The sequence below is a fragment of the Coregonus lavaretus genome (genome assembly GCF_964263955.1).
Source record: "Coregonus lavaretus genome assembly, chromosome: 40".
NCBI lineage: Eukaryota > Metazoa > Chordata > Actinopteri > Salmoniformes > Salmonidae > Coregonus > Coregonus lavaretus.
The window spans coordinates 7,732,286-7,745,219 of NC_140027.1; positions in this window are offsets into that span (position 1 = coordinate 7,732,286).

A 12,934-nucleotide genomic window follows, 5' to 3' on the forward strand; every position below is an offset into this window, starting at 1 on the left:
TATGTGGGCGAGATATTTGCAGCATGAACTAATATGTGGAAGCTTTGCTTTTGTTTTTTAAAGAGATGTCTGGAATTGACGTTGTTGGCAGTCGACTATAGATATAATTGCAAGCCCTTGCCTTGAAAAGCGAAACGATATTGAACGCATCCCACTTTGTCATTTAATGTAGGTTTAGTGCATTACTGGAGAGAGAGACCAGGCAGACGTTGGTGGAAAGTGGAGTGAGTATCGATTTTGTTTGGTGGTTAGAGTTATCTGTGATGCTGTAATGCGTTTGATAGCATATTTCACTATCACTATGATCAAACCTGAAACGATCGAAAACTTTCTCACTTTACCTTACTGAATTGTAATAGGATAGATACATGCACGTTTTTCCAGTTCAAGACCAGTACGTTTTTCCAGTTCAGGACCAAGGACAGCGATTGGCGGTATTCAGGGACCAATACAGTACAAAGATCACTTCATCTTATGACAAACGTATCCCTTGGACATTGCAATGGTTTTGAAACTCCTTTGTGTGTACATTCACTATTCAGTCTTTGCTCATTTTAGATTAAATTATTTAAATGAACATTATAAATATGTAAAGCCTATTTTGTATCATGATCAAATGTAAAATGCATTTCAATATCCCAGGCACTCTGCATTAGAAACTGTAGTGAAACATTGTTCTGAATTGAAACACTGCAGACAAACTTGGCTGAAAGCCTGTCATTGTGTATCAGACCAATAGTGGTAATAGCAGGGATATGAGAGGGACAGCTACTGGAGGCTACAGGGAATGGAGATTTTACTGTTAAAGTAACAGTCAAGTGTTTTATAGGGGGAATAATATTATAAGGATATGTTCCCTTCAAACATACCTCTCCATCTTGAGGAAAATGTACAGTGACTTGTTGTAAATATTTAAATCTACGTTTGGAAAGAATGCAATGCCGGCCAATTTCCCACAGCTCAACAGACTATAATATAGCCTAGAAGTAATAGTTAGCGGACACTTTTAACCAAGCATTTCTATAGGCCTAAAGTATATGTGACGCATGCAGCCATCAAACCCTGCCTACCTTCCTCCTGCCAACCTGCTGAAGTAGCTGTTGAGTTCTAGGCTCCCTTTGTCTGACAATCTTCCAAAGTGCAGCACCTCATAGCTCATACAGTGAGGGAAAAAAGTATTTGATAGCCTGCTGATTTTGTACGTTTGCCCACTGACAAAGAAATTATCAGTCTATAATTTTAATGGTAGGTTTATTTGAACAGTGAGAGACAGAATAACAACAAAGAAATAAAAAATGTTGTAAATAAGTATTTTACCCCCTCTCAATCAGAAAGATTTCTGGCTCCCATGTGGCTTTTATACAGGTAACGAGCTGAGATTAGGAGCACACTCTTAAAGGGAGTGCTCCTAATCTCAGCTTGTTACCTGTATAAAAGACACCTGTCCACAGAAGCAATCAATCAATCAGATTCCAAACTCTCCACCATGGCCAAGACCAAAGAACTCTCCAAGGATGTCAGGGACAAGATTGTAGACCTACACAAGGCTGGAATGGGCTACAAGACCATCGCCAAGCAGCTTGGTGAGAAGGTGACAACAGTTGGTGCGATTATTCGCAAATGGAAGAAACACAAAATAACTGTCAATCTCCCTTGGCCTGGGGCTCCATGCAAGATCTCACCTTGTGGAGTTGCAATAATCATGAGAATGGTGAGGAATCAGCCCAGAACTACACGGGAGGATCTTGTCAATGATCTCAAGGCAGCTGGGACCATAGTCACCAATAAAACAATTGGTAATACACTACGCCGTGAAGGACTGAAATCCTGCAGCGCCCGCAAGGTCCCCCTGCTCAAGAAAGCACATATACAGTGGGGAGAACAAGTATTTGATACACTGCCGATTTTCCAGGTTTTCCTACTTAAAAAGCATGTAGAGGTCTGTAATTTTGATCATAGGTACACTTCAACTGTGAGAGACGGAATCTAAAACAAAAATCCAGAAAATCACATTGTATGATTAAGTAATTAATTAGCATTTTATTGCATGACATAAGTATTTGATCACCTACCAACCAGTAAGAATTCCGGCTCTCACAGACCTGTTAGTTTAAGATGCCCTCCTGTTCTCCACTCATTACCTGTATTAACTGCACCTGTTTGAACTCGTTACCTGTATAAAAGACACCTGTCCACACACTCAATCAAACAGACTTCAACCCCTCCACAATGGCCAAGACCAGAGAGCTGTGTAAGGACATCAGGGATAAAATTGTAGACCTGCACAAGGCTGGGATGGGCTACAGGACAATAGGCAAGCAGCTTGGTGAGAAGGCAACAACTGTTGGTGCAATTATTAGAAAATGGAAGAAGTTCAAGATGACGGTCAATCACCCTCGGTCTGGGGCTCCATGCAAGATCTCACCTCGTGGGGCATCAATGATCATGAGGAAGGTGAGGGATCAGCCCAGAACTACACGGCAGGACCTGGTCAATGACCTGAAGAGAGCTGGGAACACAGTCTCAAAGAAAACCATTAGTAACACACTACGCCGTCATGGATTAAAATCCTGCAGCGCACGCAAGGTCCCCCTGCTCAAGCCAGCGCATGTCCAGGCCCGTCTGAAGTTTGCCAATGACCATCTGGATGATCCAGAGGAAGAATGGGAGAAGGTCATGTGGTCTGATGAGACAAAAATAGAGCTTTTTGGTCTAAACTCCACTCGCTGTGTTTGGAGGAAGAAGAAGGATGAGTACAACCCCAAGAACACCATCCCAACCGTGAAGCATGGAGGTGGAAACATCATTCTTTGGGGATGCTTTTCTGCAAAGGGGACAGGACGACTGCACCGTATTGAGGGGAGGAAGGATGGGGCCATGTATCGCGAGATCTTGGCCAACAACCTCCTTCCCTCAGTAAGAGCATTGAAGATGGGTCGTGGCTGGGTCACAGTTGAAGTGTACCTATGATAAAAAATTACAGACCTCTACATGCTTTGTAAGTAGGAAAACCTGCAAAATCGGCAGTGTATCAAATACTTGTTCTCCCCACTGTACATGCCCGTCTGAAGTTTGCCAATGAACATCTGAATGATTCAGAGGAGAACTGGGTGAAAGTGTTGTGGTCAGATGAAACCAAAATCGAGCTCTTTGGCATCAATTCAACTCGCTGTGTTTGGAGGAGGAGGAATGCTGCCTATGACCCCAAGAACACCATCCCCACCGTCAAACATGGAGGTGGAAACATTATGCTTTGGGTGTGTTTTTCTGCTAAGGGGACAGGACAACTTCACCGCATCAAAGGGACGATGGACGGGGCCATGTACCGTCAAATCTTGGGTGAGAACCTCCTTCCCTCAGCCAGGGCATTGAAAATGGGTCGTGGATGGGTATTCCAGCATGACAATGACCCAAAACACACGGCCAAGGCAACAAAGGAGTGGCTCAAGAAGAAGCACATTAAGGTCCTGGAGTGGCCTAGCCAGTCTCCAGACCTTAATCCCATAGAACATTTGTGGAGGGAGCTGAAGGTTCGAGTTGCCAAACGTCAGCCTCGAAACCTTAATGACTTGGAGAAGATCTGCAAAGAGGAGTGGGACAAAATCCCTCCTGAGATGTGTGCAAACCTGGTGGCCAACTACAAGAAACGTCTGACATCTGTGATTGCCAACAAGAGTTTTGCCACCAAGTACTAAGTCATGTTTTGCAGAGGGGTCAAATACTTATTTCCCTCATTAAAATGGAAATCAATTTATAACATTTTCGACATGCGTTTTTCTGGATTTTTTTGTTGTTATTCTGTCTCTCACTGTTCAAATAAACATACCATTAAAATTATAGACTAATCATGTCTTTGTCAGTGGGCAAACGTACAAAATCAGCAGGGGATCAAATACTTTTTTCCCTCACTGTACATTTTTTATAATAATAATATCCTGTATTTAAATGTTTTGGAGGGGCTGGTAATGACTAAGACATTTTTCATCTTAACTGTAGAGGCCCTTAAGTGTAGGGACACTTCATCTTAACTGTAGAGGCCCTTCTTAACTGGAGAGACACTTAGTATTAACTGTGGAGGCACTTCACTTAAATGAGTACCATAATGGCCTGGAGGGGATGGCTGCCGTTTTACGGGCTCCTAACCAACTGTGCTATTTTGTTAGTTTTTTTGCATTGTTTGTAACTGATTTTTACATAAAGTTGCTGCTACTGTCTCTTATGACCGAAAATAGCTTCTGGACCAGACGGGCTAAATGCCTTGTATGCTCGCTTCGAGGCAAGCAACACTGAAGCATGCATGAGAGCACCAGCTGTTCCGAACGACTGTGTGATCACGCACTCCATAGCCGATGTGAGCAAGACCTTTAAGCAGGTCAACAATCACAAGGCTGCAGAGCCAGACGGATTACCAGGGCATGTACTCAGACCCCGCGCGGACCAACTGGCAAGTGTCTTCACTGACATTTTCAACCTCTCCCTGACCGTGTCTGTAATACCCACATGTTTCAAGCAGACCACCATAGTCCCTGTGCCCAAGAATGCGAAGGTAACCTGCCTAAATGACTACCGCCCTGTAGCACTCACATCGGTTGCCATGAAATGCTTTGAAAGGCTGGTCATGGCTCACATCAACACCATCATCCCGGAAACCCTAGACCCACACCAATTCACATACCGCCCCAACAGATCCACAGATGACGCAATCTCAATCGCACTCCACACTGCCCTTTCCCACCTGGACAAAAGGAAACACCTATGTGAGAATGCTCTTCATTGACTAAAGCTCAGCGTTCAACACCATAGTGCCCACAAAGCTCATCACTAAGCTGAGGACCCTGGGACTAAACACCGCCCTCTGCAACTGGATCCTGGACTTCCTGACAGGCCGCCCCCAGGTGGTAAGGGTAGGCAACAACACATCTGCCACGCTGATCCTCAACACCTGGGCCCCTCAGGGGTGTGTGCTTTGTCCCCTCCTGTACTCCCTATTCACCCACGACTGCGTGGCCAAGCACGACTCCAACACCATCATTAACAGTGGTAGGCCTGATCACAGACAACAATGAGACAGCCTATAGGGAGGAGGGCAGAGACCTGGCAGTGTGGTGCCAGGACAACAACCTCTCCCTCAATGTGAGCAAGACAAAGGAGATGATCGTGGACTACAGGAAAAGGAGGGCCGAACAGGCCCCCATTAACATCGACGGGACTGTAGTGGAGTGTGTCGAGAGTTTCAAGTTCCTTGGTGTCCACATCACCAACAAACTATCATGGTCCAAACACACCAAGACAGTTGTGAAGAGGACACGACAACACCTTTTCCCCCTCAGGAGACTGAAAAGATTTGGCATGGGTCCCCAGATCCTCAAAATGTTCTACAGCTGCACCATCAAGAGCATCCTGACCGGTTGCATCACCGCCTGGTATGGCAACTGCTCGGCATCCAACCGTAAGGCGCTACAGAGGGTAGTGCATACGGCCCAATACATCACTGGGGCCAAGCTTCCTGCCATCCAGGACCTAAACTCAGCAAAAAAAGAAACGTCCCTTTTTCAGGACCCTGTCTTTCAAAGATAATTCATAAAAATCCAAATAACTTCATAGATCTTCATTGTGAAGGGTTTAAACACGGTTTCCCATGCTTGTTCAATTAATGAACATGCACCTGTGGAACGGTCGTTAAGACACTAACAGCTTACAGACTGTGGGCAATTAAGGTCACAGTTATGAAAACTTAGGACACTAAAGAGGCCTTTCTATTGACTCTGAAAAACACCAAAAGAAAGATGCCCAGGGTCCCTGCTCACCTGCGTGAACGAGCCTTAGGCATGTTGCAAGGAGGCATGAGGACTGCAGATGTGGCCAGGGCGATAAATTGCAATGTCCGTACTGTGAGACGCCTAAGACAGCGCTACAGTGAGACAGGACGGACAGCTGATCGTCCTCGCAGTGGCAGACCACGTGTAACAACACCTGCACAGGATCGGTACATCCGAACATCACACCTGTGGGACAGGTACAGGATGGCAACAACAACTACCTGAGTTACACCAGGTATGCACAATCCCTCCATCATTGTTCAGACTGTCCGCAATAGGCTGAGAGAGGCTGGACTGAGAGCTTGTAGGCCTGTTGTAAGGCAGGTCCTCACTAGACATCACCGTTAACAACGTCACCTTTGGGCACAAACCCACCGTCGCTGGACCAGACAGGACTGGCAAAAAGTGCTCTTCACTGACGAGTCGCGGTTTTGTCTCACCAGGGGTGATGGTCGGATTCGCGTTTATCGACAAAGGAATGAGCGTTACACCGAGGCCTGTACTCTGGTGCGGGATCGATTTGGAGGTGGAGGGTCCGTCATGGTCTGGGCGGTGTTTCAAAGCATCATTGGACTGAGCTTGTTGTCATTGCAGGCAATCTCAACGCTGTGCGTTACAGGGAAGACATCCTCCTCCCTCATGTGGTACTCTTCCTGCAGGCCCATCCTGACATGACCCTCCAGCATGACAATGCCACCAGCCATACTGCTCGTTCTGTGCGTGATTTCCTGCAAGACAGGAATGTCAGTGTTCTGCCATGGCCAGCGAAGAGCCCGGATCTCAATCCCATTGAGCACGTCTGGGACCTGTTGGATGGCTAGGGCTATTCCCCCCCAGAAATGTCCGGGAACATGCAGGTGCCTTGGTGGAAGTGGGGTAACATCTCACAGCAAGAACTGGCAAATCTGGTGCAGTCCATGAGGAGGAGATGCACTGCAGTACTTAATGCAGCTGGTGGCCACACCAGTACTGACTGTTACTTTTGATTTTGACCCCCCTGTATATAGCCTTGTTATTGTTATGTAATTTTATTGTGTTACTTTCAATTTTTTACTTTAGTTTATTTAGTAAATATTTTCTTAACTCTATTTCTTGAACTGCATTGTTGGTTAAGGGCTTGTAAGTAAGCATTTCACGGTAAGGTCTACACCTGTTGTATTCGGCGCATGTGACAAATAACATTTGATTTGATTTGGATGGATAGCACTTTAGAATATAATTTATATTAAGAATAATATGTTAGTCCCTATAAGCACATGCAACTGAATTGAGTGCTCATGCTAAATTAAGTTTTCTACTAATGCATGTGTATACACAATTACTAATTCTTCTATCTGTCATAAGGGGCGAACATGAAATCTATATGCATGTTACTCACATTGGCCCTAATCATATCATACAATCTAAGAATTTGTCAGCAAGGGCAATATCAAATATTTCCTCTTCTAAAGAGTCACCATGGAATATAGTCTGGCAGCTACCACAGGCTAATTCTCAGCCGACACTGCGGAGCTAACACTGCGTCGGCATCTGCTTGACAGGGAGTTCATACCACTCTCTCTCTTTGTCTGGTGTAGGTCCCATATCACAGCGCCTGCCTCTGCTTGTACAGTCTGTCCTCCTGTCTGTCCGCTTTACACTAGTACACTGTCGCAGCCTGTCTGTCTGTCTGTCTCCTCTCCCCCATGGCACTGTCATAACAACACACTGACTCGTGACTCTTACATGTAAGCTCTGTTTCTTCCAACTGGCTCATTAGCCTATTCAGTCTTCCTTAATGTGGGAACCTCAGCTTACATTTGAATAGATCCAATATAGATTTCTGACACAATCAACAGTGGAGTGTCATCTGAAAGATTTTATTTGAGAAAATTATCACCACATTCTTCTTTTATTTTTGACATATTGCTAATATCAATTTATTTTACCCAATGCACATTTATAATATTAGAAATGTAACTCAACCAAGCCTTACCCCATCTTGCATAAGCTATACATAAGGATATATAAAGTGAAATTGATCAGTTGATTGACAGTTTGAAGAGGCGGTAACTTTATTTGGATAGTCCATCTGTAGATGCTCTACAGAGTATCAGTAACATTTCTACTAACTCTAACCCTAGCTCTAAACCTAACCCTAACCTTAAACCTTAACCCTTATTCTAAACTTAACCCTAACTTTAACCTTAGCAAGCAGTTGCTTATCAACAGATCGTTTTTTGATAGTAGGACCATCTGTAGAGCATTTACAGATGGAAAATCCGGACTATCCAAATAAAGTGTGACCGAAGAGGCGAGCACAGCCAAGAAACACTGGCTGAGATCTGTCAGGGAGATGCCTTTGGAACAGCATAAAAGGCTTGGAGAGAAGCGAGCACTGCTCAAGCCTATTAACATGTTCTGACATTAACTGTCCCCAGGCACTCAGTCAGAGGCAGTCCGTTGTTGCCTCTGAACCCTAAAGACTCTAGGCTGGTAAGATGCCCTCTGCAGAGTCTCCAGAGGTTTAATTGTTGGGTTGAGTTTGTGTTGAAAATTAAGCCCTCTTTTTTTGTGGAAATTGAAATATTTAGATGGAGGGCCATTGGAATGTTGTTTTGGGAGCACAGAGGTGAAATAACATGATCTTTATGTCATCCATTTGCCTGGTATTTATTTCCGGGCTAAGTGACGTGTTTTGGGATGTTTTTAGACATGTTTTTATAGCCAGAAATACAGCGTTACTAATAATAGACGTACAGTAGATTCTCTTGTTAGCAAGGTGCTGGCAAAGAGTACCAGGAGTCTCAGAGTGTTTTGTAGGTCAGGGAGACTGAGTTTGACGTATGAGTATGACTGCGTTAGCACAGCCCTGTAGCGCCTATGCTACTGTATGCTATTGCTATATACAGGGGCTATGGAGGGTGATTATAGTGGCTAGCTAACTGCTAGCTTCCTCCATAGCTGTGTTATGGCTCCATGTCATGTCCCCCATGTCCAGCCGCTGTCCCCAGGGCCCTATAGTCCTCTGATGCTGTCCACCCCACTGACCACCCGCTCGCATCAGTGGAACACACAGGCCGCGTTACTCTGGAGACGGTGCGTAGCGACCCCCGGCCGTCATGGAAACTGGGTCAGTGGCTTTCCTGAAAGGAGTGTCCAGACGAATCCTTGACAGTGACAGAGAAATACTGTCCAAAAACATTTTAGTTAACATGCATTTCTGTTCTACTACTGACAAATGTTTGAGTAACTCCAGCCGTTATTGTGTTGGATTATAACCAGGTCCTAGTGTGAAAATCACGTTCAGTGGTAGGGGCCAAGTCGGTTGGGGAATAGAAGCCTAATTGGCTGTTTATACTGTTGAATTTGCATGAGCTGTTGCATGTTCAGAATGCTTGGTATTGAAATGAGCTGGTATAGCCTATTAGCAACATCTACAAACACAGAGTCGATGAGGTCTAAATCGAGAGAACTCTCTACAAATCCCAAATTACACTAGCCCATAGATCATAACAAGGACGGTTCCTCCAAGCAACCAATGGATAATGCCTTAGCCTAAGACTAAACATATCAATTCCATATGTAATCCCGACCAGTGACCACCATGAACCCTTTTTTCATGAGGCTGTGAGAGTTCTGGGAACAGAGTTCTGTTTCATTGCAGGTTGTTTGTTTCCATCATTGACTTTCCGACCGTTGTGTTGAAAAACGGAGTTGGTTTTTGGGTTGAATGGAGGCTGATGAGGCTGGGTGCGTGCTAATTGAATGGACAGACAGAGTGCTGACTGACCTAGTTTCATTAGTGATGATGCAGTGGGTTCCATTCCACTAGAGACCGTTAGATACATGTGCGCATCTGCCTAAAAGGCGCTGCATGGTCAATCCGACGTCTGCTGTGGCCGTACAGCGTTTACTGCAATGTGGCCTCCGCAGAAGTCAGAGCAAACATACTTTTTGCGCTTCGCGGAGCAGAGCTGTTGTCAAGGAAGTGAGTTTGTGTTTATACAAAACCTCCCACCCCCACTTACCGTCAACCAATAATGTAAATGCGGAGCTACACGTAGCTATTCGGAGTCCTCCGCATTGTTACAACATTTGAGAGGCGCACAGCGATGTCGTACGGAGCTTGATTTGGCCTCTGCAAGCCTCCGGAGGCTCCGCAATTGCGTCACACCCTCCATACGAAACATTTTCGGATCAAGCATAAATTGGCTTTTAGTCACTTAAAATTAACTCCGCCCTCTAGTGGTGAGTGGTGGGAAACACACCACAGATCAGACCTGGCTCATGTTCATAAGGCACCAACCGGAGAAAAGTTAAATGAAACAGGACTGGGACTTGTTTTAATAAGAAACAGTCATTTTAGTTTTCTGTTGCAGAATATTTAAAAGCATTTTCTGTTGCGTGCCTTAATGAACATGGTCAACATGGCTTCAGGTGCTATCAAATAAGACTGTTAGGTTTCTATAGTAATAAAAAATACTAGACACATTTTAGTCATTTAGCAGACGCTCTTATCCAGAGCGACTTACAGTTAGTGAGTGCATACATTATTTTTTTATTTTTCATACTGGCCCCCTGTGGGAATTGAACCCACAACCCTGGAGTTGCAAATTGCTCTACCAACTGAGCTACATCCCTGCCGGCCATTCCCTCCCCTACCCTGGACCAATGGCGCGCCGCCCCATGGGTCTCCCGGTCGCGGCCGGCTACGACAGAGCCTGGATTCAAACCAGGATCTCTAGTGGCACAGCTAGCACTGCGATGCAGTGCCTTAGACCACTGTGCCACTCGGGAGACACAAAACAGAAAGTATGGTTCACTAGATTGTTGCTGTTGGGTGTTCATCCACATATTGGATTTCTATTGGATTCCAGTCATAGAATGGATGTGTCCATCTTCTTCAAAGGTAGTTTGTAAACTGCAAAGAGGGACTATGGGGCTTTTTGGATCTCCCCACTTAGGCCCTGGAAGCTTTGAACATCTAATGAGAAACATTGGTCAATAGACACTTTTTCTTGGATCAATCTCCATTCATAATCCCATACGGGCTGGAACAATGTGTGTACTGAATTAGTATTCATAGTAGATTGAATGGGGCCTGTTGATCTCTTTGTGTGTGCATGTGAATGGACATGTTGGAGATGGAGAATTTCAATGGCAGACTGTGGTTATTGGCTGTGGGTATCCTTTGATCTAATCCGAGAAACGTGTGTGTGTGTGTGTGTGTGTGTGTGTGTACAGCATACAGTATGTGTGTGCAGATGCAAGCATGTGTGTGTTGTGTGCATTTGTCGATACGTTTCTTGGAAACCAATTACTCATTTTATCACACATTGAACTGGCAAATTGGACATCATCATGGCTCCTTGTACTCCCCACTGTACCATGGCAACAGGTATTAAGCCTTTGCCAAGACTGTGCTTCAAGTGGCAAGGATTGGACACAATGACACTCTCCAACAGTGATATATTCGAAAATAGATTTTGTCTTTTGTCTAAGATGTTGTGACACTTATAAGTGGATCCATACGAATCTAGGGAACTTGTTAAAAAAACTGATGAATCCAAAATCAAAAAACCACTAGCTACTAATGATAAGCACTTAATCTTGCTATCCTTTGGGTAGGAGAAACAGACCATGCACTGCCTTAGGCAGAGCAAATGGCTCCTCAAAAGGTTGGTGCCACTACGATAATGAAATCTGAGGGAATTGAAAATAAGTTGTCAAAGAGAAGATTAATCTTTTATATTTTCGTTTTCTTTCTCATTTTCATGTTGAGGTGGAGGATATTGTTATGCACTAACAGCAACTATTTCACCATGACACTTAGAGGTCAACTAGCTAGAAGTGGGAATGCAGTTGCATAGTCTAACTGCCTGGTATTTTCACTGTAGAATAGATAAGTCCAAGTATTTTTCTTGTATATGACCCAAAGGTCAAAGGTCAACAACAACACCCTGCACTGGTTGCTTTCTCCTGGTATAATATTTCATGAATATACAGCATAGAATATCTTTGCAAATAACTTCCTGTGGAAGTAGCTGTTTGGACACTTTTCATAGAACCAGTTAACAGGCATTAATGTACACAGGCAAATCTGTAAAAAATAACAAAAATATTTTTTGGTCCAACTGAAAGCTTTCAAACATTTCTACTCTATTTCTTCTGAATTGCAAGTCCATATTGGTTCAAATCCTAAAAGTCCTCCTTATCTTCCAGCATCAGACAGTGACTATGTAGCAAAGCCAGGCATGGCAAAGTTCTCCCTGCCTCCACTTGTCTCTGGTTCATTCCATATGTCTTGGGCCCTTCTCTCCCCATCCAAACACTTGTCGAGCCCCTCTGGCAACCAGTCTCCCCATCTGTGACAGCCAGCCCGAAAAGCCTGCAAACGTCACCGTCCAAATACAGTCCCATAGAGTTGGAATGGAGAATCACACACTTTGACCCTATTCCCCAGCCACTTTTAATGTGGACAGACTATTTCTGACTGATCGCACAAGGACTAATGACGTCTGTACATTTTAAAACTATCTTGAGCTGATGACGAGTGATCAACAGTCAGGCTGTCATTTCGAATTCTGGCATTTCTGTCATTTATTCTGTCATTTCGTTTTATATAATTTAGTCACTTAGTATTCTGTCATTTGGTGTTCTGTCAGTGTTGTCATTTAGTATTCCGTCATTCAGTGTCCTATTATTTAGGCAGAGCGTTTTGTCATTTATAGTCATCTATCATTTGAAATTCTGTCATTTAGAGAACTGTCATTTTGTCTACACCAGTAAGTAGGCCTTATATACATTGAAGCTCAAGCTGCCTTGATAGATTTATATTTTTAGGGGTTTGGTAATGATGCCTTGTGTGTGGGCGTAACGAGTAACGAGAGCAACGGGATACTAGCATCGAACGTTAACCGCCCTATGATAAAACACAGAAGGCTGTCAATGAATGGCCTTGTGCGTCACTCGCAAGCTAGCGCTTCACATGCTAGCAAAGCCACTGGTGTTGAAAGGCTGATATTAGTGTCTAAGTGGACGTGTGGGTCGGAGCTGTACTGAATGGGGACTGATTGGCTACCTGATAATGGGCCTCAATTGCTTTCCCCTCATTGCTTACACATGCTGGACCT